At 42.8% G+C, this 17,765-nt stretch overlaps 1 protein-coding gene across 2 annotated transcripts in view; it reads left to right on the forward strand.

The window, feature by feature from the left end:
• The first annotated feature begins 1,927 nt into the window (after window positions 1-1,927).
• Window positions 1,928-17,765, forward strand: part of LOC122716449 (ecdysone-induced protein 74EF) — a 159,009-nt gene continuing 143,171 nt past the window's right edge. The window contains exons 1-2 of one of the 2 annotated variants that reach the window (XM_043939514.1): window positions 1,928-2,022; window positions 6,659-6,829. The gene's annotated coding sequence lies outside the window, so the exon portion shown is untranslated. Of the gene's footprint in view, window positions 2,023-5,998; window positions 6,830-17,765 lie in introns of those variants that run through there. The other variant, XM_043939515.1, reaches the window with a different exon arrangement.

Consider the following 17,765-nt stretch of genomic DNA (forward strand, 5'->3'; position numbering starts at 1 on the left):
AGGGTGTCCAGAGCAAGGGTGGCGATGAAGTGGTGGAGTCAAGGGGGAAGGGGAGGGGAGGAAGGGGGAATTTCGTTTTAAATTCGATTAATTCGTGGCTGGTTGAAAATGTTGAAAAACTTTTCGTTTGTGCGTTTTTTGTGGAATTATTATTAAGTGTATTTGATTATCGAGATGGAAAAATCGTGGAATACAATTTTTTTTTTTTCGGCGATGTTCTTCATTTTTAACAAAAATCATACGCGATACGTGAATTTTTTTAAATTTAATTTTTCCTTTTTAATTTGGAAAAAATTGTATTCCAAATCTAAATTAGATTTTTCTCAAAAAACGAAAGATATTATTTCTTTTTTTTTTTCTCTTTTTTTTGCGAATAAAATTACTTCTCGTGTCTACCGCCGTTCCGTACAACTTTCTTGACGTTGAAGAAAATACTTCAAAGCTCGCCGATATTTTCTAATTGCAAGAAATCAAACAAATTTTCCCACTTTTCATTTCACGCATACTTTCTAAGAAACGATTTTCTCGACCCGTGATAAATTTTTTCCGATCTCGCACAATCGAATTATTCTCGATCTCCATTGATATATATTCGAACGATATTTTATTTATCAACCGGTGAAAACGCCCAAGTTTCTATCTCATGACTCCTCTTTCCTCAAGTTTTTGAGCTTAAAGTAGTAAACATTTTTACTTTAGTAAATATGGTCAATTCGAGACATGGTTCGGACGATCGTATCGATACGAGGGGCCATTTAACCGACTGCAACGTGCAAAGGAGGCAGCTGAGCTACGAGAAAGTATCCGGCAACTTTCTCCGGTGGGTTTTAGTTTGCACCACGGGTCACAAGGCGCACGGACATTAAGAGCGAGCCACTCTTGTCCGCGAGCGTATTTCCGAGAGAGTCTCTGTCACTCGCTTTTTCAACTCGTGGATGGATCAGCATGGATTCTTTTAATTCGAAAACTCGTTCGGGGAAAAAGATTTTCTCGATGGATAATTGACCGGTTGAGAGGAGTCGTCGAAGAAGAATTGTTACTTCGAGATTACACGCATTACTGAAGAATCTAATGGTTACCAGTAACCAGTAGTAGATCGAGACAACAACGAGATTTTGAAAGTCTCCGATTAAATTGGATTAACGGCTTCCGAATGCCGAACGAGCGCGAGGCGTTGATCCACTTCCGCCAGTGAAAACGGAAGCTTAACTCGAATTGACTTTACTCACGAATCCCATCGCCGTTAACACCTGCTTTCATCTCGATTTAATTATTGGAGTCGATTTTTTAAAAATAAAAAAACCGAGAGAATATATATAAAAATCACTTTTACTTTCGAATGGACTTACACCCTTAGTTATTAAATAATATTTTTGACGAGGCTCACTACTATGTTGAAAGTGAAAGTAGTAGTAGACACCGCTGCGATCAGTCACCATAGTGCATGCGTTGTTTCACCGATGATGAAAAATTACTCTCGAAAGCTGCTCTCAAGCTGTTTTCCACTCTCGCCAGTTTTTCTTTTTTTTTTCGACGAGAAGACGAAAAATTCCCTTTCCCCCAAACGCGTCGATTTTTAATCTTGGATGCGAACGAATCGATGGCTGCGAGGACGAAGGAGCGAAAACGATCCTTGAAAGGTCGCGTTCACGAAACGCGAGATTCATTACGTTGGAAGGTTGAGTAATGGAATGGTTTCGTGTATACGCGAGAATAGTTCCTTCCCGCCACCGCAGTGATTATCAGGTTCGAATCGAGGCGGTGGTATTAGGCAATCGGTATACAGGCCAACGTTAACATTGGCCCAAATATTGGCCAGTGGCCCCGGCGTGTGCTGCTTCGCCGCGCGCGACATTCGGCTCACGATAGTTAGCCTCCTTTCCTGACTTTGAATCTGGCCTGGGAGTGAACCGATGTCGTTGACTGACACTGACCCACTAATCGTGCGTTAACACCGATCTTGGACCGGGTGGATGCGAACCGATCGACGAGAGAGATCGCCTTCTTCTTCTTTTTCAGAAGGTAAAAAGTGAGAGTTTGCAACAGCCTATCATCTCTCTCTCTCTCTCTCTCTGTGTGATCGCCAGTCTGATATATTCTTCTTCGAAAGAAGAGCGATCCTCTGCACAGATACGGAAATATCGCGGAGGAGAGAACGTCATAGCTCTTCGACCGTTTCAACTTTCTCCTCGTTGAACGAAGTGTACAAAAACCGAGATTGATTTAACGCTGCCTCGAATATTTAGGAAGCGAATATATCGCATCGATATATCGAATATATATACATCTAATCTCACGATCGTTCCCCGAGAATCTTTGTCAAACGGCCAGGTGAAAAGCGAGAGTGATTGGAGGAACGGCAGTACGCCAGTAGTTTTACGCAAACGCGTGCGGTCTGGCTGTCTTCTGGGAAGCCGTACGCGAACCTCTGCCATCAGGCGTGAGAGGGGAGAGAGGATCTCTTTTTTTCTCTCTCTCTCTCTCTCCTTTTTTTAACCTCGTTAAATTGACTACGTTCTCGCAAGCACTTATATCTGCTTCGCTAATGGGGCAACGTCCCACGCGCGAGTTGCGCGGGTGAGAGAAGAAGCGAGAGAAAGAGAGAGAGAGAGAGAGAACGGAACGGAAGTGGGGATACCGGGGAGTCTTTGAGGTGCATTTATTTATATATTAGAAGAAGTAGAATTCATCGGTTTCTTTATTTCGCGGTTGTGGATTCCAATGGAGCGAACAAGGACGGGGACACTGAGGTGAAGAAGGAGGAGGAGGAGGAGGAGGAGGAGGAGGCGGTGCCTCGCGGAGGAGGTTACCGAATTTATGGCTCTTGGAAGCCGAGCACATCGGAGGGAGAAGAAAGGGAACCGCGTGAGAGGCCAGTGAAAGTTTATTAAGTCCTAGTAGTATACGAAACAACACACTTTAACCGAGCGTATGCACGTGAAAAAGCGTATGCTAGGCGCGCGCGCGCGCGTGTCTCGAGTCGTGCGATGCTTTAATGCGTGTGCAAACTGCATCGCTATCGGACTACGCTCGATTCTTTATGCGTCAGCTTTGTGAATGTCATTGAGTTAGGAACAGCCAGAACGAACCGATCGACCGTTTATTATTTTTTTCTTCTTCTTCCTCTTCATCGTCTTCTTCCTTCTTTATATATATATATATACAATCATACGGAAATTTATTATCGATCATCGGTTGCGCTTCGAAACTTTTACTCTTGAAGAATAATATTTCTATGTATTCTATGTGCCGTAGAATAATCTACGCGCGTCGGGGAAAAAGAAGCGTGAAGGATACTTTTAATTATATTCTCCATTTGTATTATTATTGTCGCTGTGCAATGATGATGTCCGCGTGATAGCGATTCGTCACGTTGAATAGAATTGTTTGCACTTTTAAAAATAGTCGAGAGGAGAAGGTCCTGATGAGGATGATGGCTTAATCTTTTGAGTTCCTACTCAGGGTCGTCCGTTTCCCGGTGAAGACGATTACAAGCAAGGCTCCTCTCTTTCTCTCCTTTTCTCGCGCTCTATCTCTCCCCTCCTACCTCTTCGTTTTCTCTCTCTTTTTCTTTTTCTCTTTCTCACTCTTTCTTTCTTTCGCTCGGCTGGCAAGTTCAGCCAACTCGGGCAGCACGAGGAATCAACGTGGGCCCAAAAGGCCCCCGAATATTTATGTCACGGCAAAGTGAGCCGAAGAGAGCCGAGACCTTGACTGTGTGCCTCAGGCGGCCTCCTCGCTACGTTCAAATGTTAGAAATTTTTGCTTTTTGAATTCGTGAATCGAAGCGAAGGCCGATCGCCACTTCCTAATTCGGATTCTGCTCCTCTTTTGCATATTTGGGATACGTGACCGATCTCTCGTATCCCCCTTTTCTTTTTTTTTTCCTTGTTATTTTTAAATAATTCACGATTGATTTATTTTGCGAAAGATAATTGGTCACACAAGTAAACAAGGGATGATTAAAATGTACCATTGTTATTACGCTTTATCTCTTTTCAATAAGAAAGACCGCTGAGAATATTGAGTGACTCAGCCCGGAAGAGTTTTGAAGAGTCTTCGTCCTCGGCGGGAAACCGCGGAAAACGCGCGAAAGTCGCTTCGAGGACGGTTGCGCGGTATGTCGGCTAGAAGAAAAGACTTGCACTTTCGTTAGAAAGTCTCGGGAATCGACTCCGCCATCCGTGGCAACCATCGAGAGAACCTAACACGGTGAACGTGGATTAACGCTGCCTGTCTGACCAAACTCGGAGTCCCACTACTCACTTTACCCTTAGCCCTACATACACGCTCGATTCCGCGTTTCCCTTTTTGTTCTCGTTCCTCGGAATCGTCGGTTGTAAACGTTACATGTATAAAAAAAAAAAAAAAAAANNAAAAAAAAAAAAAAAAAAAAGAACAGAAAACGTAATTTTTTTTATTATATAATATACGAAAAAAAAAATAACATTTACACATATGCATAATGTGTTAGAGATAACGAGAATTGTCATTTCGAATCGATCTATCACGCCTACCTTCTAAGGTTAATTACGGCAATTTGCGGCAATTGTAATGACAATTGCATTCGAACAATCGACGATTTCGTATCGTATCGACGATCATTGATATACACTTTTAATTCAATGTTTAGCCGAGCATCGTGTAAAACGAAACGATCGCGCCCTTTAAATCGCATATATAAATTCGTCGGTGAGGAAAAGGGAAATTTATTTCGCTTTTGTTTGCGTACGAATCGCGCTTCGACTTAGCTGTCGAATGAAAGGTACGCCTCGTTTCCGTGTGCCGTTTGAATATTTTTTGCTCGTATAGAGAGTGCATAAGCGTACGCGTCCTCGTCGCGAATATGTAAAAGAACGATTTGCAACTTCGTACTGATTTTCAAACGGATTTCGATAAAGCGAACGCTGCGCGTTTCGTTCCGTTCATCGTAATAACAAGGCGTGTAAATAGTCATTTGAATGCCAACGCGTTCTGCACATGCTTGGAGAGAACGGACGTTGGTCGAGGAAGACATTGTGTGCCTTGTTGCATTCAGTCGCACGGTGGTTACATTCTTGTACACCCTCGCGTCCATGAAGACATGTATTCCCTGTACATATATGCTATGGACAATACATATATGCGCTAGAGTGCCCCTTGAATATAGAACAAATTACATACGGAGCATATACTCTGCCTCTCGACTCTTCTCGCGTATGCACGTGCGGAGCTACGTACATTTGTAGCGCGGATGTGATATCGCCTTTACAATTGACCGTGTTCCATTAAATTTCTTTGGAACAATTTTGATTCTTTGGTTATTATTCTTAATTCGTATTTCTTTTTCTTTTTCTTTTTTTTCTTAATTCGGTTAACTCTTATTTTTATATTGAAACGTCGTATAATTCAACAGGCATTAAACAGAGGGGAAAAAAAGACAAGCAATTCCACTTTCTCGTTAACTCACGCTTGCGATTCCGGTTATAAAATAGTCCCGCGAAATGCTTCCGTGCGACAACGATACACGGACGATACACGAGATCGACGAAGCGCTCTAGAGAGTCTAGAATCGTGTGCGCGCTCGTGAGCCCGCACACGCGAGAAACGAAGCGACAACGCTCGTTCTGCCAGTGTGCGCTATTCGCGATGTGTATATACGTGCGTGCATGCGCCTGCTGCTGTGTTTGCGAGTGTGTGCGACTCGGTGGCCGTGGCTATGGCCTTACGTACCCCCACCAATCAACCGCTCCGAATCCACACGGCGTGTGTACCCCCCGTACTCTATGTACATAGATCCCTAGAGTTCGAGAAAGATGCAAGATCGGTGAAGCGAGAGCAGGACAGATGGGAGAAAGACAAAGAGAGGGAGAGCACGTTAGTGCGAAAGAGGAAGAAGAAGCGCGAGCTAGGAGTGGAATGGCAGAGGGGAATGGCGAGGGGGAGGGGGAGGAGGGAGAGTGTCGCGAGCGTGTCTAACCTAGGATAGTGGCGTTTAGTGGCGGCTAGGCTAGGCAAACCGAGGTTCGCTGCTCGCGCGTTACGTTCAGTGTTTCTTCGCGCTTCGGCCAAAGACTCGTACGCCTCGTGTCACGCAATCCGTCTTCTTTCCCCTTCGCTACGAACCCCTCCGCGTACAGGAGAAAGGATTTCGAGAGAGTTGTCGAAGAGGAAAAGAGACCACCGTGAAACGCGAAGCATCGCGAGCGCATAATCATACGCCATCATTAAGCAGCACGAGCTTCCTGAATTTCCCGCGGTCGACAGTATACCACGGCTGCGCGTCACTCTGCGCCCACCGGACGATTTTGACTCGAGTAGTTGCACGCCATCGTACTGGACTGGACTGTGTTAAAGATTCTGTGCGGTTCGTTTTCGTTGAATCGGTAGAGAAATGGCCGCTTCTTTCTTCTCAATCACACGTGAAAGAACAGTTATTGATTGTGCGTACGCGTAGAACCACCATTGTTGAATTGAAAACAAAACTTTTTTACGTCGCGACGTCGTGTTGATACGTTGCGCGCGCTTCCCAATCATAATAACCGTAAACCTTGCGCGACCCAAGTTCGTAACGTCTTTTTCCATTCTCTCTTTCTTTCGACGAATCGAAGGTGACTTGTGGTCATCGTGCGGCCAAATAACCGACGAAAAATTGTTTATGTTTTCGGTGACTCAGAAGAAGTGGGATTGAAGTGGAAGTAGAAACAAGAAAACAGGTTGGGGATACCAACGGTCATTACTAGAGTGTGTGCAATAGAAATCGGTGTGCGTCGAAAGTATCCACGTCCAGTCTATATTTTCTTCGACGTCAAGCGTCATAAATCGTCATCGTAAATCGGGATATATAGAGGTAAGAGAAATTAACATCGATTAGTTAAAAGAAGTAATCGAATACACCGTGTATTATGTAAAAGGATTGAATAGCGATTCAAAGTATGCTTGCTTCTCTGATTGGTGATAGTTAGACATGGCGGTAAAGTCGAACGCGTTTGAATACCACCTACACGAGTCCGTTTGACAAACGCGGAGTGCGAGACGCAAAGCAATAATAGTGATTTAATGAAAGCGCCGCGATCGAATATCTTCGACGGGATTACCTAACGAAATCTTTTCTCCGGGTAAAAGCGAATCTCGCGAAACGATGGTGACGGTTCGTTCGGCCGAGGTGAAAATGAGCAACCGGACGGTAATCGCATACGATCAAGGAAGTGATCACGCATTATGGTTCGGTGTACCACGAGATATCGGTTTACATAAAAACGATTAAATTCTATGGTGTATGCTCGGTTTTCTGCGTCACTTTATGAACGTAATTGTAAATAGCAGTTTTACGAATCGATACACTTCTCTCTTCAACTCGTCTACCTTCCTCTCTCTGTCTTCTCGCAACTATAGCATAACTCGCGTTACTATTGTATCGATTATATAAAATTATCGTAACCGTCTCTGATGATTCGAGCGAAGATACCATGCAGAAAACAACTTGCTGTATATGAACGCGTCGATCCTTATCTTTTGCAAATCTATACATATTGGCTACGATTGAGCAGGGGAAACGAAATGGTTTATCGCGAATGCGAGAGAAATTGACAGAATTATAACGAATCGTGTAAAATATCTTTCGATTCGAATCGATTTTCGCGAAAAATGATAAAAGATAGTTTTACGTATAGAGATATATTTAGAGTATAGATTTTTGTAATTTCATATCTCTCGGATAATCAATGTAAACAGACAAAGCACCGAATACGCAGATCTCGTATGCACTTGTGCATGTATTCACGCGCGTAGAAATAAAACGCAACTATATTTTGTCCAAGTATTTTCAGCCCGGACCAACCTTCGGCCCTCAACCATCTCAGTCTTTCATTTCTTTCCTCTCTCTTTCTCTCTCTCTCTCTCTCTCTTTCCTTCACTCTTTCTCGATCTCTCCTTCCATTCTTCGCTTGGCTTCAACTCAGAAAACTTCGCGACTCTTTAATATAGTTATGAGATTTATAGTTGCACGCGAGTTTCGCGTTCTCTCTAATTCTCTATCGGCGGTTAAGCGGATGACCTTCGTTGGTTACTCAGGGCCGAGGGCCAAAACCGTCTGGTGTTTAGCATCACGCGGTATACATTCGATAAATATTGAGATACAAGACACCAGCGCGGTATAAGGGCCCCGTAGCCTCGCGCCCCATATATACCAACGTCCCTGAAGTTTGATACCACGTGGAACGCTCTATAACGCTCCTCCTTCTCCTCTCTCGATTCATCACGGCTCTTAATCCGTTCCCTCTTCTGCGGATAACCTACGATCGAATACTCGTTTCTTTCCATTTCTCTCACTTTTGCCGCGTCCTTCTCGCAACTCGAATGATCGATGACGATTATTAACCGAAACTAACGTGTTTTTAAAGATTCCGAGAAATCGAAGTTCGCGACTCGAGTTCTTAAACCGTTAATCGTTCGTAATTGTTTTTTCACCACGTTCCTCCGTATCACGTAATTTTTACCATGTATGCGTTTTCTTCGTACAATCGATCCGTTTATTTCCATAATATTATATTTTTTTTGATATGACATCAATTATGTGGCGTTCGATAAGATCGCGATGTACGTAACCGTCTGGTTTTCAAGAGCGAAGTTCGCATCTGTGTTTACGCTTTCACGCAACCAACTCGCGTTTGTTGCGTACGTATTAAGTATACATTATGCGACATCCAAAAACAAAGATCGGTTGTTGTGGAGGCGCGTGTCGACAGCGTTGCAATTATTTTTTACCGGGTAAGGAAAGCAAACACGGTCGCCCCCACGATCGTCCTTGATCGTTCATGCATCCTGCCCGATTATTGCGGCACGCGTTTGTTTAACAATTTACCGCGCTCTCGAAGGGCAAAGTGGTATGTCGAAATATAGGTCGCCGTTTTCCTGCACCTGCGTCTGCGATCACACAGGAAACACCGGTTTACCGCGATCATTTCCACGTATTACACGTACGTATACCCACATATCTCCTCTCCCTCCCCTCCCCTCCCTCTTCTTTCCTCTCGAATCCTAGCTAAAAGGACAAGGAGATTCGAAGGCCCGAAGGTGACACGTTGAAGGTGGCTCGGTAAAAGTAAATGACCTTAGGCCGAGAGACGAAGCTGAAGAGGAAAGGAAGGCGTGCGTGTGTGACCTATCCGTCCGTCTAGGTCTACGAACTCGAATTGGGCCGGAGCCTTGACTCTCCCGAGTGTATTGGCAAGTTCGAAGCCCCACCCAGGGCCCCTCCCCCTCCACCATTACCCCCTTGTTCCCCGAATAACCGCCCCTGCTTCGTTCATACGTAGCAACGACCTTCGAAACACGTTGTTCGCCGCCCGTAAGATCATGGACCTAACCTTTCTTTCTTCGAGCAGGGCACGAGGGGGCGCCCCTTGACGTAACACCGATCGTCCCGTGTAGGTAGCGGCCAAGAAGAGAAAGAGCACGTGAAACGCGGTCATGGTCAAGGGTAGGCCGAAAATCTACGAGGAAGAGGAAAATTCCTCGGCGTTTCTTATTCTCTTCTACTCGTCTCTTTCTCCGCTCGTCTCGAACCGTCACCGCACCGTTGACGATCTGGCTTACGATAATTGCGAAGGTGGGTTAATTGCTCGAAAAAGGAGATGACTCGAAGATCTTTTCCCGCAATCGTGAATCACTCGGTTTGTACATGGTATCGTGTATGTAGACGGGTACGTGCATGCAGCTGTGCAAGTTCTCGCATAGGACGGTTTTTTCGGTTTTAATAAACACACTCGGTTTTTATATTGTTGCTTCAGGCGTCCAATTAAGAAATGGATTGTTTCTGGTGATGCCTTTGGCGCGGAGTTGGGTTGTTTCGTTGCCGCGCAACTGGTATGAAACAAGAATAATGCTGAATCAAATGTTATTGCTGCGCCGATTAAACAATTACTCTTCGGCTGAGTTTAGCCTCACCTTGAAACGGTTTACCTTCAAAACAGCGGAATGTACGATTAAGTACATGCCCGTTAAAACAGAGTGGCTTGCATTATTGCGCCGCCGCCTCTCCGTTTACGTGTGACTTTTACAACAGAGGCGAAGAAAAGAAAATAACGTTTCGTCAAACCCGATGGAACAGTCGACAGTTTCGTGTGACGTGTACGGAAAAAACAATTGATCGGTGATAAATTAACGGAATAAACTCGCTTGATAAACTACCTCCCGAATGGTACACATTCGGCGGGGGAGGAGGGGATTATCACCAACGTTTCCATCTGTGGAAAGATGAGATTTATAGTCCGCTTGTAAGTCAAGATTGTCCTTTACCACCACGTGGATATATGTCTCGACACGTGCGGTATCGTTATCTTGTAATTCTTGTGTATGCAGAAAAAAACGAGATGTTTGTTCAGATTCAGTTTGTTTGCAATATCGTGCCGCGCGATTTTCTTTCCCGCCGATTCATTATGCAATACTCGCGAACTCGAGAATTATTTTCGGAAGAAGATTCTTGCCAAAAAGGTACTCGTCGTCACGCGTGCGTAAATATTTTATCGAAATATTCTTTTTTTTTTTTTTTTTTTTTTTTTTTATCCTTCCCTAATTTCGATTAGAATCGATTACTTCAATAAAATAGTAAACTCTCGAGTTCGAATTGATTCCAATCCTCGAATGGGGCAAAATTGAACGCTCTTTTTAATTAATCTCGCTTTTTAATGAAATCTCTTTTTCATATTTGAAAATTTTATAAAATTAAAATTAAAAGAGAAAGTGTTTAAAAATGATACAATTCTATTTATATGGGATTTCGGATAAGGAGAAAAAAAATTTCATTCATTCGTTCCCTCCCCCTTCCAGAAATCTCCCCATAGCGGAGGAGGCAACAATTATCAACGCGCGATCAACCGCGTTAAAGTTCGGGTCAACGTCTAAATAACCGAAGGTGGAAATAGACCGTTGGGATGCGTGGATGGAATTCTAGGAGGTGATTCGGCCGCGAAGTGATGTCACAGTTTGTCCATCCGGTGAAAGATCGTTCAAGTTGGCACTTCTCCTGGCCCTAGCCTTAGAGTGGCGCTACCCACGGCGCAATAAAAGCGGAAGGCTGAGCGAGGTTGGAAGGCCGCGTCCATATATACCCTATTCGAGTTAACTTGCACACCGATTCTTTCTACCACCGCCATACATCTTTCCCTTTCCATGCTACGTTCTCGAAGTCTATCCACGATCAGGATCGCGTACAGCGACGTGACTAGTTGTGATACGGGACGTCCAACTGACCGTTTTTTCGTATGCATAATGTCCCGCGCTAATCTTTCTCCCCCCTCCCCTCCTTCCCTCCCTCTTTATTCATCTCTCGTTACAGGGCGTAGATATAATTCGTCATCTTCAAGAAGCTCGATTCCTTTACACGAAGGTTGGTAGGAGATAGATATATCGGGGTCCAGGCTTATTTATAAGGAATTTATAGTTTGCATAGGAGCGTGGCGGGAATAGAGCGCGATGGTGATGTAACGGAGACAGAGGAGAAGTCTATTTCTGTCTCGCTTCGTCTCACGGCCGGAAAATTCGATCGCTCTTTTAAACCCAATTTAATTTTTGCACCCGTGTTTCGAATTCGAACGTTGTCTCTCGCGAATTTATTAACACCCTGTATATTATCTTTCGATTCCCAGATTAGGATTGTACCGATCGTAGAATTGAAATTCGAGCAAACACGGTGGAATCATTCAGGATGATCTTTCCTCGGATTCTTAAACCGGTTTTAGGGAGTGGATAAGACGCGTAAAGGTGACAAAGCGTCGTAACGAAAAAGTTATATATATATATATATATACATATATTTAATAAGAATCAAGATTTTCGTTTTTAACGCGTATTAAAATAGGATACTTTACATTTTTTTTCACGCGTTCGTCTTAATCCTTGCAATATCGTACCGCCACAGCTGCTACAATTCTCGGAAAATACGATACTACCTAATACGTTGAATCGTTAAAACGATTTTTAGAAAGACAATACCCATTCGTAGCGTTAAATCAAGGTAAAACATCTTACACGCTCGTATCGTGGATAAAATGCTAGAAATATTTTGCAAGTAACTCGAAATAACGCATTTTTCTTTTTCAGCCGATTTTTATTCGTTTGCTTTCAACAATACCTATAATAAACCTATTTGCATAAACAACACGTCGATAATAACGAACACGGTAATTGGAATTACCTTCCAATTCAACGATATATATATACTCAATACGCGGTATAAAATAGCGAATTTTCTCGCACGCGATCCCATATTCTCGCATCGGGGAATAAAAAAATAAAAATGATTATTATCGTTATCCCGTGTGATTCAACGATCGCGACAACGATTGACGTGAACGACCTTCTCTTCTCTTCGAATCCGCGGAATTCACGATTCTACGATTTCCAAAAGCCGTGAAATGAAGAAAGGGAGGAGGCTCGCTTTCGAATTCGAAGATTGATCGAACCGCGAGCACACGTCCAATCGCTCTTTCCTAGATCCGATTGTTGGCCAGTCAACGCGGATGACGGCGTTTCGCGCGTGGAATTGTCAGCCCTTTTATTCCTGCTCGCACGCGCTTTATTGTAAAACGTGTCTTTTATGGATCGGCCCCCTCCCCTCTCCCCTGAATGATGATCGAGCTCCATCGAACTCCATCGTTTGAAGAGTGTCCATCGCCTTCGAGGAAGTTGTCCGGCTTGCCAATAACCGTTAAACGCGCTCTTCGATGGATATCGGTTTTTTTCTTTTTTTTTCTTTTTTTTTTTTTTTACGAACCGAAAATGTTTCGATCCCTTCGAGCCTCGTTAACTTCGATCGTGAATCGGGAGATAAGTTACAGTTTAGGATTAGGTAGTAAGTAGAAATCGATCGGTTTTCCATTCGTGTCGTGTCTTATTGGAAGATAATTATCATCTTTCAAAATGGATGCGTTAGTTGGAGCATTTGAATTTGTGATATCGATTTATCGTATCTGATCAAACGATCAGATTAATTTGGATTTGTTTCCTTTCACGAAGAGAAATGTAAGAAATACAATAGTAGTCTCGAAAATAGAGTGCACACGTTCGATGATATTCCAGTAAATGAAAAAAGGGTGGAATATATTAAAGATCAGAATTTTGAATCATTTGAAAGCATTCCATTCTGATCGAATGATTCTTCGATCGAGATAAAATCGAGTACGTGTAGGATTAATCGATCGAGGTGGGGGAGGCCTTCCTCGATTAAAATTTAATGAAACCGAGATCTCGCAATTTCTATTTATTTATTCCTTCAATCTCCACGTAACAGTAGAGTAAAAATTCTCGAAGAAAATAGATTCGAGAAAAGAAAACGAAACGAGCATTATCATCCCACAAGAAACTCGATTCAACGAATTCGATATCGGATCTTTTCATATCGAGAGACGATTTCTTTCCTCGATCTATCAGGTGTAAAATCAAAAATACAGGATTAATCGATCAAAAGAGGGAAGAGTCTCTTCCCCCCCCCCCCTCCCCTCGGTCGGAGATTCAATAGAATCCTCGATCTTATTTTCACAATCCCCCCTCCCGATTTATAGCCTGCCCTCGAGTTTCGCTTCTGTGTAACGTAACGTGTAGAAGAAATCCGCGAGATCGATCTCGCGGAGAGTCCAAAAAAGCACGTCGAATCGGGAAGGAGCGCGAGAGATCGGCGGCCAGCAGGTGAGACAGAGAGAGATCCTTACCTTGCTCGGGGCACAAATCAAGGCCCTTCTTTGCTCTCGAAGGCCCCCACATGACTCAACCTTATTATTATTGTTAGTTTTACACCGTCACACCGTTCCCGTGTGACGCACACATCGCTCGCTCTTGCCTCTCCCCCGCCCCTTCCGTCCCTTCACCCCCCGCCACTCCTCTCGTTGTTGCAACGTATGCGTGCACATTGCGTAGAGATTACGCGGTTGCGCGTGTTGGTGCGTATACGCGCCTCGACTAGGAAGTGCAAATCACTAGCTAACAGTGTACAGTATTCGCGGCAAGCTCAACATTCCCACCTCGTCAGGGACGCCTAAGAGGTTATTTTCAACACTTCGCCCCGCGGATCGGACACGTGTGCGCCTATACGGATGCGGCCACGAGCCCGCACCATGTCGGAATAACGTGCGAAATTTTTTTTCATCCTCCCTCGATCCTCCCTATTTTTGTCATTATATTGTTCGATTTTTTATTTGCGCGTTGAGTAGATTGATTTACTCTCTTTTTTTAATCGGCTGGTCTTTCTTTCTTTTTTTTTTTTTTTTTTTTCTTAAAGAGGTTTAATTTCTCTCTCGTGATCGAGATAGATTTCGTTCGATAGATAGCGCGAGCGAGTTGTAGCATTGTGGATAGATCGGATCGAAGATTGGATCTCGAAGATGATTTTGATGTTAATCAACGTGTGAGTAAGTTTAATCTTCTTCATGTTTAAGTAATTTGTAATTTATAATCTACATTGGATTGTAAATTATTTGTTTTATTTCAGTAGAAAAGTTTCTCCGTGCTCTTATAATTTTTTTAAATGGTTAATTAATAGGATTATTTATCGCGATCTCTCGTAATTTTTAATCGTAAATTTGTAATCGGCAATATCATAGATCACGGATGTTAAAAATACTTCGCTTCGTCCGTTTTTTTTCTCCCCCCCCTTTTTTTTTTTTTTTTGTCACGCACATTTTCTACCGAATAAATTGAAATTGAAATCCATTCGAAAAGTTCGATTTGAAATTCGAATCGATGGTACATGACGTTCGTTGACTTTGGCTTTGGTTTTTCGTTCGCCAATACAAATTTCGTTCCGTTTCGTTTTGGCTTCGAAGAAACGAACCTACTCGTAGACAGAATTTTTGATTTATGCCGTATCGTAAGATCGGTAGATCAAATTTTCTTACGCAGCGATTCTCGAAATCTTGTTGTTTACCAATTTCGTAATTTCGTAAGGTAGATAAATATTGTGATTTGAAGATTGTAAACGTAAAATATTAGACGAGTATCGATAATTTAAAAAAGAAAAAGAAAAGAATCACGATCAAGCGCATGCATCAAGTCTAATTGATCCATCCGATTGAATAAAAAGGCAAATTAAAATTCAAGTAAAATCACATAAAGTTGCATCGTATTCGAAATATAATCTGTCGCGTTTAAAATTAAGTTCTCTTACATTAAATCCACATAACTTCGTAACTTGTTGCGAATCACTCGTTTAATAGAACTGATCGAATTTTTCCACTTTCTGAAGAACAGATCGGATTTCGAATTCGACGCATAATATATACACGATGCATAACCTCGATCTATATACGTAGAGATCTATATCGAGCTGTATAGAATATCACAATTGCGACGATGATCGAGGTTCGTCTTTTTTTTTTTTTTTTTTTTTGATAAAGAATCGATATTACACGCGAGGATGCAATTTTTAACATAATTTTTAATAAATACATTCGTTGTTGAGATAAAGATCGACGACTTGGTTTAAGCTCGGTGTTGGATTATAAGTAATCTCTTACCTCCCTCCCCTTTCCCTCCCCCCCCCCTCCCTCCTTCTCCCCTCATTATCATTTAAATTCGAGGACACGAATCACGATCTCTGGAATTTTCCGCGAGGTCTCTCTCGCCGTTTCGTTTGATTTTGCCACGCGACCTCGCTTTGTTTATAGACTGTGCAAAATCGTCTTGCAATATCGTTCAAACACTCGAGTATCGGCTTCGTTGTTTTTCGATAAATATTTTGGGAGCCGCGATTTCGCGAAATCTTGCGAAATCTTCTACATATTCGGCGGACCGATCGAAATAAAATTAAACGGCGACGCGCTAAACACTTGCGATTCACGCGCGTGACGATCCATCGTTTCTCCTCGTACATACGTGCATAACTTCTAACTATTTGCATATCTCTAAGTATAGGCAAATATAATAATGCGTATTATTAAATAAATATACGCGAGCCGTCGAAGTTGCTCGATCGATCCATGCCTCGAAATGATCAATTTCAACGTTATTAATAATTGATCGGATAGATTGAATCCGATCGATACGATACGAAAAGTTACCAAATTATAACAGATCTCGTACCAAATTTCGGATATAAAATGATTGCGAAAATAAATTCGGATTATTTTTTCTATCTTCCCCTAAGGGCACGTTGAAAACGCATTCGAAACGAGACGTTTTGCGAGAAATTTTTTTTTTATGATTTTTCCCCGATCCTTTAGGCGTTGGAAAAAAGTTAGTTGAGAAATTTTCACTTATTTTTATTTTCTTCCAATCGATCGAAATTTCCTCCTTCCAAAATCGGAAGAAATGATGGCGTTATCACACGTGATCGATTGGATCACGGCTAACAGATAGATAGGCAAGGCATAAAACATGATACCTGCACGGTTATATAGACAGGCGTGCGTCTGTCTTTCTTCGAGTCTTCTATCACGTTCGCGCATTCATAAAACCGTCCGGCCCTCGTGGACCGGCCTCGAGAGTTTCTACGATCGTCATTACGCCTCCAAGGCGGTCGCTTGTCGGCCCTGGACCGTCATATACTACCTCTATAGTCAATCGCCTAGCGCGGACAAGCGAGACAGATTGATAGAGCGGCGAGAGATAAACTATTCTCTCTATCGAGCATGCGGCGTGCACACATATGTATATACGAAACTGTAGCCAAGTACATCCAATTATCGCTAGTAGACAATGAGCTCCAAGGTTTCGCGTCCACGAATCTCGATGACCGTCGTCCGTGCATTTTTTTCCGTCGCCGTATCTCTAACTGTTGACTGATCCGAAGAAATAACGTACGAGTGGTATTTCTAACGAGAATTATCAAGCGAGAAATATACGCGTGAATCGATGCCAAATAAATAATAGAATCTTTTAATAATGGAAAATATGTTGTAAATAATAATGGCGCGTAGTATAATGTATCGAGAATAGGGATTTTCTGTTGGTGTTCACGTTGCTTCTTTTAAGGAAAGTATTTTTGTAATCGTTTGGTGTTATTTTTATCTGATGACTGTAACGCTTATTTTTATCCTAATATATCATAGAACTCGGTAATATGATAGGAATTTATTAAAAGAATTTCTAAAGTGTTCATAATATATATATATATATCGAGTATTGGTAGTTGTGCAAACACGATAATTGCCTAATAATATTTTACTTGTTATAAAGACGTGAACGAACTAAAAATTTCGTTGGTACATAAACCAATGGAATTTACGTACACGGCGAGTGGCATTACAAAAAAAGCACTAGAGATAATTCTTCTCAACGAGCACGGCTAATCATCCATCTGGCCGGCTAATAAAATCCTCGTTACTTTTTAAATTTCCCTCACTTTACGTAAGAGAAGACCGATTCTCGAATCACGCGTAAAGGAAAGAAGCGGGAAGAAAGAAAAATATCGAAACGATTTGTGTAAAGTATCGATCGAGCAGAATTGAGGTGATTCGCTAGCATGATGCACCCGGCAACGATCACCGATTCGCAACGTCCATTTGGGGGCACGCGTTACATAAAAATGCGGCGTGTCTTCCGGTAATGCAATTATTGACCATACCGACGGTTCCGTAAACAACCGTGCGCTCGGCTAATGCGTCCAAAGACGCCAAGATTCCCGCGCTTCTCCCGGGCCCCGGCTTAAGGTTATGGCTTGCTCTAGGAGTGCATTAACCCCCGGAGTCGGCTCGAGAGCACACCGTAGAAGAAGTGCGCACAAGTGGCGCGAAGGGGAACGGAGAGAAGCTCTGCCGACTGCTCTCTCTCTCTCTCTCTCTCTCTCTCTCTCT

Source organism: Apis laboriosa, unplaced genomic scaffold, assembly GCF_014066325.1.
Source record: "Apis laboriosa isolate Shangri-la unplaced genomic scaffold, ASM1406632v1 scaffold45_cov149, whole genome shotgun sequence".
In the NCBI taxonomy this organism is placed as follows: domain Eukaryota; kingdom Metazoa; phylum Arthropoda; class Insecta; order Hymenoptera; family Apidae; genus Apis; species Apis laboriosa.